This window comes from Oreochromis aureus, linkage group 15, assembly GCF_013358895.1.
Source record: "Oreochromis aureus strain Israel breed Guangdong linkage group 15, ZZ_aureus, whole genome shotgun sequence".
NCBI classification, from domain to species: Eukaryota; Metazoa; Chordata; class Actinopteri; order Cichliformes; family Cichlidae; genus Oreochromis; species Oreochromis aureus.
Genome location: NC_052956.1, coordinates 4,848,866 through 4,860,504, shown reverse-complemented (window position 1 = coordinate 4,860,504; position 11,639 = coordinate 4,848,866).

Sequence of the window (11,639 nt, the reverse complement as noted above, 5' to 3'; positions counted from 1 at the left end):
GCGCCGTGCCTGTGCCCTCCGACAGCAGCCTCTGCAAAAAAAAAGAAAAAAATCCTGCCGCAGGAGAGGTTAAACACAACCTCCGCAGTGGGAACTTGCGCATGACTAATTTCTACAGTTACAGTAACGACTCCCTGATATCAGGACTGACATGAAGTGCATTATCCCCCTTCCAATACGAGCTCTGATTCACGGTGTATTTTGGTGGTTTCATGCTGCCTGATTGATTTTTTTTTTTTTCATTTATACTTGCTATACATGAATGTGCTGGTGTGCCTCTAATAATAAAGTCTTCCGTAGGGAAAACCTGTTAAGAAAGAGCCGCGCGGAGACTGTGGAAGACATAAATGAACCGCTATCACCCAAACACGCTGCATTCACGCACTGATTTATTTTTTTAAATTATTTCTCGCTCATTACGGGTGATTAAAAATGCTGAGGAGCTTGGCCTGAACCTCGGTTCAGTCTTTGGCGAGAGCCAGAGGTGTGTGTTAATAATAGATGCTTTTCTGGAAAGAGAGAGAGAGACGGAGAGAAAGGAGGGGAGGCGGTGCAGTGAGGAGAAGATGGAAGGTTTTGTGAAACAAATACGGCGAGGAGGGTTTGGAGGCTGAGAGTCACGGGGTGACGGTGAAGAAACTGAGAGGAGAGCGAGAGGTGCAGAGAAGAAAGCGAAGCAGCTCGTAGACTGAGAGGGAGACGAGAAAAGAGGAGGAGGAGGAGGGCACGGGGAGCCCGGCGTAAAGGGAGAATGTAGAGCAGAACAGGACGCGGAGTGCGGGAGACAGAGAAGAGAGCATCCTTTGTAAGCCAGCCATGCAGCCTCTGGCTCTTCGATATTCAGCCCACCTTCACAAAGATGGCAAGGGAGGGGACTGTGTGAGGGGGTGGGTGGCGGGGGCTTGATGAAGAAGGGGCAGCAAGGAGGTGAGCCTGGGTGATAGACCTTTGGGTGGTGGAGGTCTGGCAGATATAGGAGCAGATCGAGCCCTGTGGCCAGAGCACAAACACACTTCCTCATTCAAAAGAGTGCACGCTGCACAGCTCTGACCCGCTTTCTAAACGCTTATAATGAGTTTCCATGCTCGCGTCTAGCCTGCCTCCTATCCTCAACATCCTCTGACCCCCCAGTCTTAGATCATGCTGACTCACTCCTCTCGAATCTCAAATGCGGGAGTCCTGTCATACTCCCGAACAGCCATCCAAACCCCCTACCATCACCACCAGCCACCAGCATCCTTCACAACTGGAGCTGCCAGCCTGCCAAAAATGATTTCCGGTGTTTCCCCAATAATAAATAAAAAGAAGTGTCTGTATTTGTAACGGTTGTAAATGACTTGTTGGCCTATAATCTGTGAAACATACGTCAGAAACTTCTTTCGTGAATGATATAAAGCTATTTTAAGCCAGAAAGAAAGATTCCTGTCATGAGGTAGAAGCTGCAATCAGATTCTATCCAAGAGACTTTTATACATCGTTTAATTATGAATGTAAAACTCTCACTGGCGTTAAAAAAATGTCTTTTTCAAGAGCGAGCCAAGAGGGCAGCAGAAATGACAAAAAATATAACACAACAGTTCCGTAAAGATATTATAAGTGGCCAAAAAGGACTGGATTGATTAGAATGTGAAACACAGAGTATGTACAATAATTCAAAAAGATACTTACAAAACTGGTAATTTCTTAACCTTTTGTATCTATTGTGGACTGCAAACTATTTGTCAATATAAGCAAATATATTAGACATAAAAACACAGAAATATCTGAAATTACTGCTGTTAACTGCTAAATGGGCTTTTCATTCCTCTGCATGAGCACTTAAACATATCGCCTCTGATGCCACAGTTGCGCGCATTTAATGTGGTGGGCAAGAAGGGAAAAATAGTGGACACTGGTGTGTGCAGCTCGAGGTCAAATGTCTCATTTAAAGAGATTGTCGTGTGTGTTTTAACAAAATGAAGACCCTGTTGGCGTCGCAGTTAGAGTAATAAGGAAAACCGAGGTCTTTGAACAGGTGTGTTGGCGTCCTTCGCTCTCCGGGCTGCAGCCCGGCGTTTCATTATCTCCGCTCTGCAGGCAGTGTTTTAGTCAAAGTCGCACATCAGACAATTTCTCCCGATGAGCGAGCATCATTCATGGTTGAGCATGTAAAGAGGAGCCCCGGGGGTCAGACAGCGAGCGCAACCAGGACACCGCAGGTATCCGTCTGGTGGGGCAAGGTGTAAAATATGCACACGCAGTTTTGAAGAGTATGCATTACTGAGAGGAGTGGATGGGTCCAGAATGAACATCATGGCTCATTAATAGTGAATGTGATTACTGTTTCTGGGAAAACAGCAGCCTGGGTGGCTGGTAGTGGTGGTGGTGGGTGGCGGGGGGTAATTGAAGTGGTCGAATCTAAACTAAAGACTTCTTTGTTTACTCAGCACCAACTGCTATCAGAACTCGTGACAAAAGTTTAGAACTAATGCTGCCAAGCTTGTCGCCCTGGAAAGCCTCTCTTCTCCTTCTCTCGCTCTCTGTCGGAATTTGGGGGGTGTAGAGAAGGGTCGGAGTCAATCATTTTTAATTATCTCAGCTTTGAGTCAACTATACCTCAATTACCAACAGGATTTTGACAAAGCCAGGGGAGAGAATGAGAGAGTTTTTTTTATCTTCTTTTTTGAAAGCCTATTAGAAAGTAAAGTGGAGCCCGAGTGAAGGTCACACACCGCGGGGGGTGCACGGTGCACACTCAGTGACTTTCAGCTGTTTGACACGCAGACTTAGCCACTGACACAGCATCATCCCGCAGCACAGGCGCCAGATTCGGTTTTACGTGAACCCAGATTACCGTGTCACCCCCTGAGGGGTTCCCACGCTGAACGAGCAGATGCTTCCCTCTTCTCCTCTTCCTGCCTCCTCCCTACTTTCGGTTACATATGCTCCGGGGTGATGGACGACAAAGAGTCTGGCTGCAGTTTACACCAGACATACCAGGCACCATTAGGAACCATTTTCTGCCCATTTGCCTGATAGCTGCTATCACTTATAGAAGTGATTTGCTCTCCTTCCCTGCACCCTGCGTCCCTTCAAGTGACGGATCTCCCATTGATTTGCCAGCGCTGAAGATCTCTAAGAGAACAGAGCGGCGACCAAGCAGATGTGCCAGTCAGCTCTCAACTATCTATCAACCGCTGGTGAAAGGGGACAGTTTAAGCCTCTTTAAGGATCCTATTCACAGTGACTTACTAAAAGTGCTTATGCTAATCTCGTTATCGCCCCTGGCCTCGTGGTAACAGAGGATGGGAAGCTGCTGGGAGGTCAGGGGCCACATTATTTTTTACCAAACATCCCAAATATTTACACGTTCCTCCATCTGCTTCTTTCTTTTCACTTTGGGTATTGTTGAGTAATTTCTTCATCCTACACGGAGATCTGCGTGGCTCTAGGTCTCTCCTAACTAGCTCACACCAGGATTATGAATTGACTGTGTTTCTGCGCGCTAATCTTATTTATTGCTCAGAGTTCGCTTGTTAAGTTGAGATATCAAAAGCGGGGTGTCGCATTAGGCAGGGTTTTCACGCTAACTGGCCTCGTAAAGTATAAATGCAGGCATAGGTGGCGATGGACATTTTTTTTTTTTTTTAAGTGCAATGGCCTCCACAGCTGTTGTTTGATCAGCCATCACCCAGTGCAGCTGACAGGCCAGAGCCACAGCTGGTGAAATTGAATATGTCAGGTAGCGCTTCATAAACAAGTCTTTAAAGGGCTTTTGATCTGCTCTGCAAGGACTTTGCAGGCTGATCAAATCTGCAGGGCAGATACAGTCAGTGATCTGAAATGTAGATGCGACGGCTACGCTCTTTTTGAAGAAGGACTCACCCTCAGTGACCCGGCGACGGGAGGACGTGATGAGGGTGCTGAAATGAAATGTAGATAAATAAACGTCGATTTGTGATTGACGTGATGGGAGAGACTGGGGGGAGGGGGCAAAAATCACACTGTGTAATGATTTTCTTTTTCAGCAGATCCGCAACACAAGATTTCAAGTGAAAGCCACTGATCGTACCATGAACCACCCCCACCCCCAAAAAGTGTGTGTGTGCATCTCGTTATGATGCTGCAAACAACACAGGGAAACAAGAGGCAGAGAAACAGCAACACTTCTTTTTTGATCCTGCTAGCTGAGCTTAGCGGGATCAAGCCCGTCACTGGTGGGGAAACCCACAAAGGTTTAGACAGTTTTAAAAATGTCAAAACACTGAATTACAGTGGTAGTTGTACATAATTACACCTGTATTACTGATGCACCACTGCACCGCCCGAATTTTACTATTAAAAGATTGAAGTGGACTTGCTTTAAAAAAGACTTAAAGACTTTAGTCCAGTGTTTCTAGCCATAAGGGGTTGCAGAGATGATTAATGAGGTTCTTACTGGTTTTGTGTCTCTTTTTTAATTTGCTGTGAAATATTGATGCATTTACATCTTTGGGCTTCAATCGGTCATTTAAATTAAACCACCGGAGACATTCAGTGAGGAAATGTTTGGTTTGTGGCTCTGATAACAACTCAGAAACATCAAAAATTTGCCCTCAATTAGACAGTCTTTCTGCTGTGATAATGGTTTTTAAATAATAATCTTATGTCTTTTAAAGCCTCAGTCTGAAAACTAAGCAGTAATTTAATTACTTATTTAATAAAGACTACAATAATAGAGAAAAAACCCCAAACAATCAGATCATCCCCTATGAGCAAGCACTTGGCGACAGTAGGAAGGAAGAACTCCCTTCAGTAGGAAGAAAGACTTCAATTAGAGACCTGCAGCTGGACCAGGCTCAAGGAGGAACAGCCAGTTGGTTGGGGGGACCAGTGCACCCCACCACACTGCTAAAACTGCTCTGGAATTGTTTAAACGAGACAAAAGGCCAAAGGCATCACGCTGACCTCAAAACTCCCTAGAGCCTGATGCGATCAAGCATGGATTGCACGCCTCACAACAAACCAGATCCATGGATCCTCCACCCAGGATTTGCTGCCAGCGTCCAGGTGCCTGACAGTACAGCACACAAACAGGTGTTGGGTCCATACCCAGTCATTTTTTAAATGTTTTGAATGTGACTCTAATGTAGCGGCTGATAGTTGTGTTTGATATTAGGCTATTTGTTTTATCTGTTAGGTGTGAGGGAATAGCCACCATCTGTTTAATTAGATCGTTTCGTTCAGTCAGATGTAACCCCACAGATGCTAACATTATAAATACAGAACTGTGCAAAAGTCTTGAGCTGCACCCTATTCCTTTATATGTCACAAGGAAAATGATATTCAAGCATACATGGCAGCTTATACAGCTCTTTGTCATTTCTTTAAGTAGTCTTTAGGAATAGTTCTCGGGGGTACGTGAAGGACATTCAAAGCTCTTCTCTTGGCTGCTGGATGCCTTTTGTTCTGTTTTGTCAAAATGATCCCACACTGCCTCAACAATGTTGAAATGTCAAACTTGGATTCATCACTTCATCAGACCTGCTGTCCAGTTATTCATTTGGCATACGTCAGCTTCTTTTCCTGTTTCCCTTCCCTAACTCTGTGAAGCCTGAACCATGAAATATTTGTCAGTTTTTAAACTGGAGTATTTATTAAACCTTCTGACAATTAAAAAAAAGAAAGAAAAATTAAATATCATTTTGCATATATAGTTTTAATTTGTGTCATTTTTGCTACAGCTGGCATTTTTGTATAATTTATCCCTCACAGCAGCGCCACATGTGTCTGATAATATGCATCAGGTTTTTCGGGAATAAAAATTCTTACTGATAATGTAGCTCATGCATCAAATCTAATTCACCTGGTTTTACTGGTTTAAGACAAGCTTCTTGACAGACACCCTTCCACTGAGACCATCTCTGTGGAGGCTTCAGTGACCAGTACATGGATCAGCTGTTTTAAGGTCTCTCAGGTCCTGTGTCAGGTCGTTGCTGTGTTTTTCCTCTTTCTCAAGGGAATAACTTTCAGATACTGTTCATCAGCTGTACATGCTACATATCCTAACTTTATTTGTCCTCCACGTGTCCATCTCTTCAGTTAGGTGCCTTTTTATGCATGAATGATTCGTAGGTCAGTGTTAAGTTGATTAACAAAGAAAAAGCATTTCTTTGCAAATGTTCAGGTACAAGGACTGGACTGAAAATAAGTGGAAAAGCAGCTAATGTCCAAAGAAGAGGCTGGAATTATGGAGCACTTAAAAACAAACAAACATGAAAAGTCAGGCTCTTTGGAAGCTAAATATAAAAAATGCAGGGTTGCTCAAGATTTTTGCACAGCACTATATGAAAAGAATAAAAAATAGAAATAAATATTCTCGATCGAGAACTAGAAACCAGCATATTTTAGTAAAACCTGCTTTTTATTAGTATTTTATCATTTTACTGTAGATGTTTTATAGAGAGAGAGAGTGCAGTGAAGTGCTGGGTTGCTGTCTCTCTCTTAAATTGGGACAGATTTCACTCCACATTATAAATTATAAACCTTGTACAGCCTGCTTTGGCAACAGTGTAGTGCAGTTAATTATGGTATCTGTGAAGTAAATTTGAGCTTGAAGGACACAGCGAGACGAGGGGAGAGGAGACAGGTGTAAACAGACTGAGAGAGAGAGGTGTTGGTGGTGGGGAGGGAGGGAGGTAGCAGAGAAAAGATAGAAAGGCTGTCTATATATAGGTAGAGACAGACTTGGAAAGGAAGAGAAGTGACGAGAGACGAAGTGCTGAGGAAAACTGAAGGGTGAAATACAGCCGATGCGATTCTGTTACTTTGTGAGACTTTGGCAAATGAAGTGGGAAGTGAAAACCGAGCTGTCTCGACATTTGAAAGCATTCAAAAACAGCCTTCATGTGCGTGCTGTACGCTGGGTTGGAAAGCTGCTGCACTGATACTGGCAGGGGTGGGATGCTGTGCTCTACGTCTGCAGCAGCAGCAGCAGCAGTCCTGGTATTCAGGGGCTACATCTCAGCCTTTTTCTCACTCTCCCTCTCTCTCTCTCATGCACGCACACATACATGCTCCCTCTCCCTCTCCTCTGTTACCTTGGTAACATATTTTCTGCATGGAAATAGCATCTCTTGCTGTGCTCACCGAGAAAAAGAAAGAAAAAAAACACACCACTTGAAGTGATTGAAACGTGTGTGTGTGTGTGTGTGGAACTGTGGATTTAAGTTGGGAGATTTGACCTACAGTTCAGATGAGATTGAGTTATTACTGTTCTGCATGTCTTACCACCAAATTGACTGTGTGATCGAGCAGTGGACCAGTTAAGCATAATAGTCGCTGACAGGCTTTCATTATAAGGATGTAGTGGAGGTGAAAGTGGAGCCCACATGAGAGCCCATTTGGATAGATTTGCAGTCACCTTTAATAGGTGGAAACACGCAAATGATGCATAAATATATAAAACAAATCGCTAAATCAATGTTTGCTTATTTGAGTGTCTATGCATGTTTACATCCAGCACATGACTGTGAAATCCTGCTCTTCAGTACACGAGGGCGAGTGTTATTAAGAAATGTGAAATAAATAATAAACCACACGGGGCTGAGGGTTGATATGCACAGAGTTCCTGATTTAGTCTCTGTTCACAGATGAAAGAGGGGGGGCTTCAGTGGTGCAGCAACTGGGGTGTGAGGGGTGTGTGTACCGTACAGCTGAGGCTGCCTGGTGTGCTTCAGTGTTGTAAGCCGTTTGCTTGCTTGCCTGTCAGAGGAGCACACACACAGAGGGAGAGAGAGAGAGTGAGAGAGAGAGGAGAGGGACGGGCAAACTAATGGAAGAAAGATCGAGATACTAGGTGAGACCACGCTCAGCTGCAAATAAGCCAAGACTTGTCCGAGGCAGTGAGGGAGAGGGAGAGAGAAAGAGGATAAGACCCAGGTAAACATCCAGCACAGGATTTAAAAAAAGAGAGAAAGAAATAAAAAGAAAAAAGAACACAAACACACACACAAGTGTCTTGACTCCTGGGAGAGAGGAGCCATAATGAAATAAGCATCTGAAAGAGAGCAGGTGTTGGAGGCTTGACAGACTTCGGCTGCATAACAAGTAGTGCATTTACTCTCCCCTGCCTTTGTCAATCAAAACAACCAATCCAGTAAATAAATGCTCCTTTGAAAAAAGAAGAAGAAGAAGAAGAAGAGGACAGAGACCCCTGAGTGCAATCATGCTTGAATCAGCCTTTACATGCTGTGGCCGTCTCTTTAGCACATGTAGACTCACAACGATGGGCTTGCACATCAGTCAAAGCTGGTCTCAGGTAGAGATGGGGGAAAAAGTGAGGCTGGTACTGAATTTAAAGCAGGTGTGTACGGAGGAATGAAACACAGGGAATGTACTCAAGTTAAACCAATGTATTTCCTCAACAGAGATGCAGAGCAGCTCGGGTTCCTTTTTGTTTTCCTTTCCTTCTTTTGAATGATTTTACGTGACAGAGAGAGGAGAGAGTTTTTTCACTGTAGGAAACTTAGAGAATTTCCTCCTCCTCGGAGGCTGCTGGGTGATGGAGCCTCTGCCTGGGGATCAGCACCATGGATAGCACTGCTGCCTGGGTGAGATCACTGAAGTGTGTTGCCTGCAGAGGGCGGTGGGAGCCGGTTTGGAGTCTGCAGCAGGATGACTAGGATCAGGGCAAAGAGCAGGATCTTAGCAGGATGCTGAGGTAGACAGTTGTGCTAATCCTGCTGGCTGAGCGGAAAGCGGAATTGGACTTATGTGTAAACTTGAAAATTGCAAGTGACTAGCCGACAAGGGAGGAAGGAAATCCCACTGAGCTTATGCAGCTTTTAGAATGCCTGTTATCCTTGAATTTAATATGAATGGAGGTGGACACATGTTGCCTTTGTGGAGGATTAAATATTGTTTTCTTTGTATCTCTTAGGGGGAAAATGCACATATGCTTTGGAAATCCTGTAGTGTGTTTGCTAGCCACAACAAATGAGACTCGAGGGGTGATTTTTGAAAGACTGAACGGGCCTACAGGCATAAACCCTGCAGTCTTGGGTGGTGTGAGTTCCATGACTACTAGCACTTGTTGATAACAAGAAACCAAAAGGACCTCTGCATAAAGTATATAGTAAAATTAGTCATGTTAAAAGTGTTTAATGTAGTGGTCTCCGATAATGTAAATGGCGGTATTTTTTCAATACCAAATAAATACAGGGGCAGTATTGCTGATACCAATACTGATACTTTTAACCCATAAAGACAGTTTGTGTAGGGCAATGTGTCACAACTTAATCATTAATAATCATTCATTTGCAATCACTAAATCACTGTGGTGATTTTTACCTTCCACAATAATAAGTTAACACAATAAAACACAACTTTCAGCTTTTCATGTATTTTGAAACATGAAGCTTCCTTGTTTAGGACACAAGGAAGCTTCCTTGTGTCCTAAACAAGGAAGCTTCCTTGTTCGTTGTTCTGTTATCGACTATAAATCAAATAGACGTGACAGTCAACAAGAAAAGGTTAAATACAAAGTATTGATCGATACTATCGTTATTTAAATCGATCCGCCCACCTCTAGTTTAATAACCACATAATTATTATTAATAGACAGGTGTCTGGTAGACTAGGTGGACTTGTATGCAAAAGTCTGCAGATATTTAAAAAAAGGCAGCCACACGTTTTTATTTGAACAGAACTATTCTTCAAATGCTGGTGCTCCGTTTCACACAATATAAAAGATATTTTTAGGCTGAGCAGGCTGCTTGACAGCTCCTTTGGATCATTGTCTTATTGTAGAAGTCAGACTCGTTTCACGTTCCATTGTCATGACTGACTGCGTGACATTTTCCTCACCATTTGTGTTGAATCCATTCATCCCTCTATTTGTGCAATCTTTCCCATGTCACTGACTCCACTGCAGGATATTTCCACCTCCATGCTTAACTCAAAAGTTTGATTTTTTTTTCCATCAAATGCTGCTCCATTTTTTTTCCTTCCAACAAATCTTTGATGATTGAAGCCACAAAAACCAGTATAAACTTTATGTGTCCATGGCGTGTTGCTTTAAGAATGACTCTGAAATATTCAGATGTTGAACCAGTGAGGTTGTATAACACTTCTACATGAAGCCTGCTTGTGCAAGTAAAACCACTTTATGCATCAGCTAATCCTACCTGCAGCTCCTTAATGACATTTTGTGTTGATATCTTTTTATAGGTTTACCTGCTTTGGAACTATCTGTTACACAGCTGCTTAGAGGATCGTGTGGTTGCTGAATATTAAGAGTCACAAATCACTTAAAGCCCAGTAAGTCAAAGAGGTGCTTCAAGATTTTATTGATTTTTTTTCACATACTAATATTTTCCATCATTTTTCTTTCACCTATCCAGTTCAGGGTCGTGGGAGGCAGGAAACTAACACAGCTGTCATAGAGCGAGAGGTGCGGTGCACCCTGGACAGGGTCACATGATCACAGAGACACACAGTCATGCTCATATTCGCAGGCCTAAGCCCTCCATAACTGTGGCAGGAAACCAGAGTACCAGGAGAGGACACACACAAACATGGGAACGACCTTGTGGTTCTATCCACCCCACTAATGTTTAATCCTATGTTTATATTAGTATTTATTCTTTTTTTTATGGTAGAATAAAAATGACATGTAGAGGCATGAAGCCAAACCACTGGTTTAAAGGGGAGAAGTGGGGAAAGGTGGGTCATAAGACACTTTATTTTGTGCATTTTGGCAAGTGTATATACATAATATGTGTCTGTTATATACCAGTTAAAATGCCCATATCAAGATTAACACAGCAATCAGGTCTCTAAAGTATTTAACCATGTTATCCTGAGTTAACACACACTCTTTAGGCCTTGTCGCATGTTCTCTTTTTTCTAAGATAAAGAGCGCTCCGGTCCAGTTCAAGTTAAACAGATTTATTGCCTCAAGCAGTTCAAAGAATAATTCATGTACACAGATCTCCTTCCGGTTAGAAAACCACAGTCTGCAGCAGGTTTCTGTAGCCAATTCCCAGAAGAGAGAACTTAGCCATACACATATTTATAAAAGAGAATGTGCATCTATATGATTGGTCAAAAACTGTTGAGAAGTTTAGACTTTTAACCCCACTTCTTGGCGGACAGGTTGTGCTCTTCTTCTCCTCCTCAGTTGCAGCTTCACCTAGTGATGGACCTGTTACATAGTTTCATGCGTCTGAGGCATCATCTATCTGTGAGGCCTATTGTTTCTTGACCTTGCTCTGGTTCACTCCTGTATTCTTGCACACAGCCTTCCACCAAGTCTGCACAAAGAACCCTGCATCTTGGGAATCTGTAAATTTTCTACTTAATTTATTTTGAGTGCTCAGTAGAGCAATTAACTATTAAAGTGATCTAAAATTAATTACAGTGGCCATACCATTTGCCAGCACAGGTCTTGTAAACCAGTGATGATGGTTTAAGACATAAGAATCAGAGCTGACAACTGGGAACGGGCTAACATCAGGCTACTTTGTTGTCTTTTGTTTGGCGGAGTAAACTGCATAAATTTCACTTACAGCACTTTACACTACATGTCTCATTCACCCATTCACCCATACACTTTTTTCTATGTTTAAGTGCTTTCTGTCTAACATTTTCGCACATTCATATTTCACCGAATGCATCAG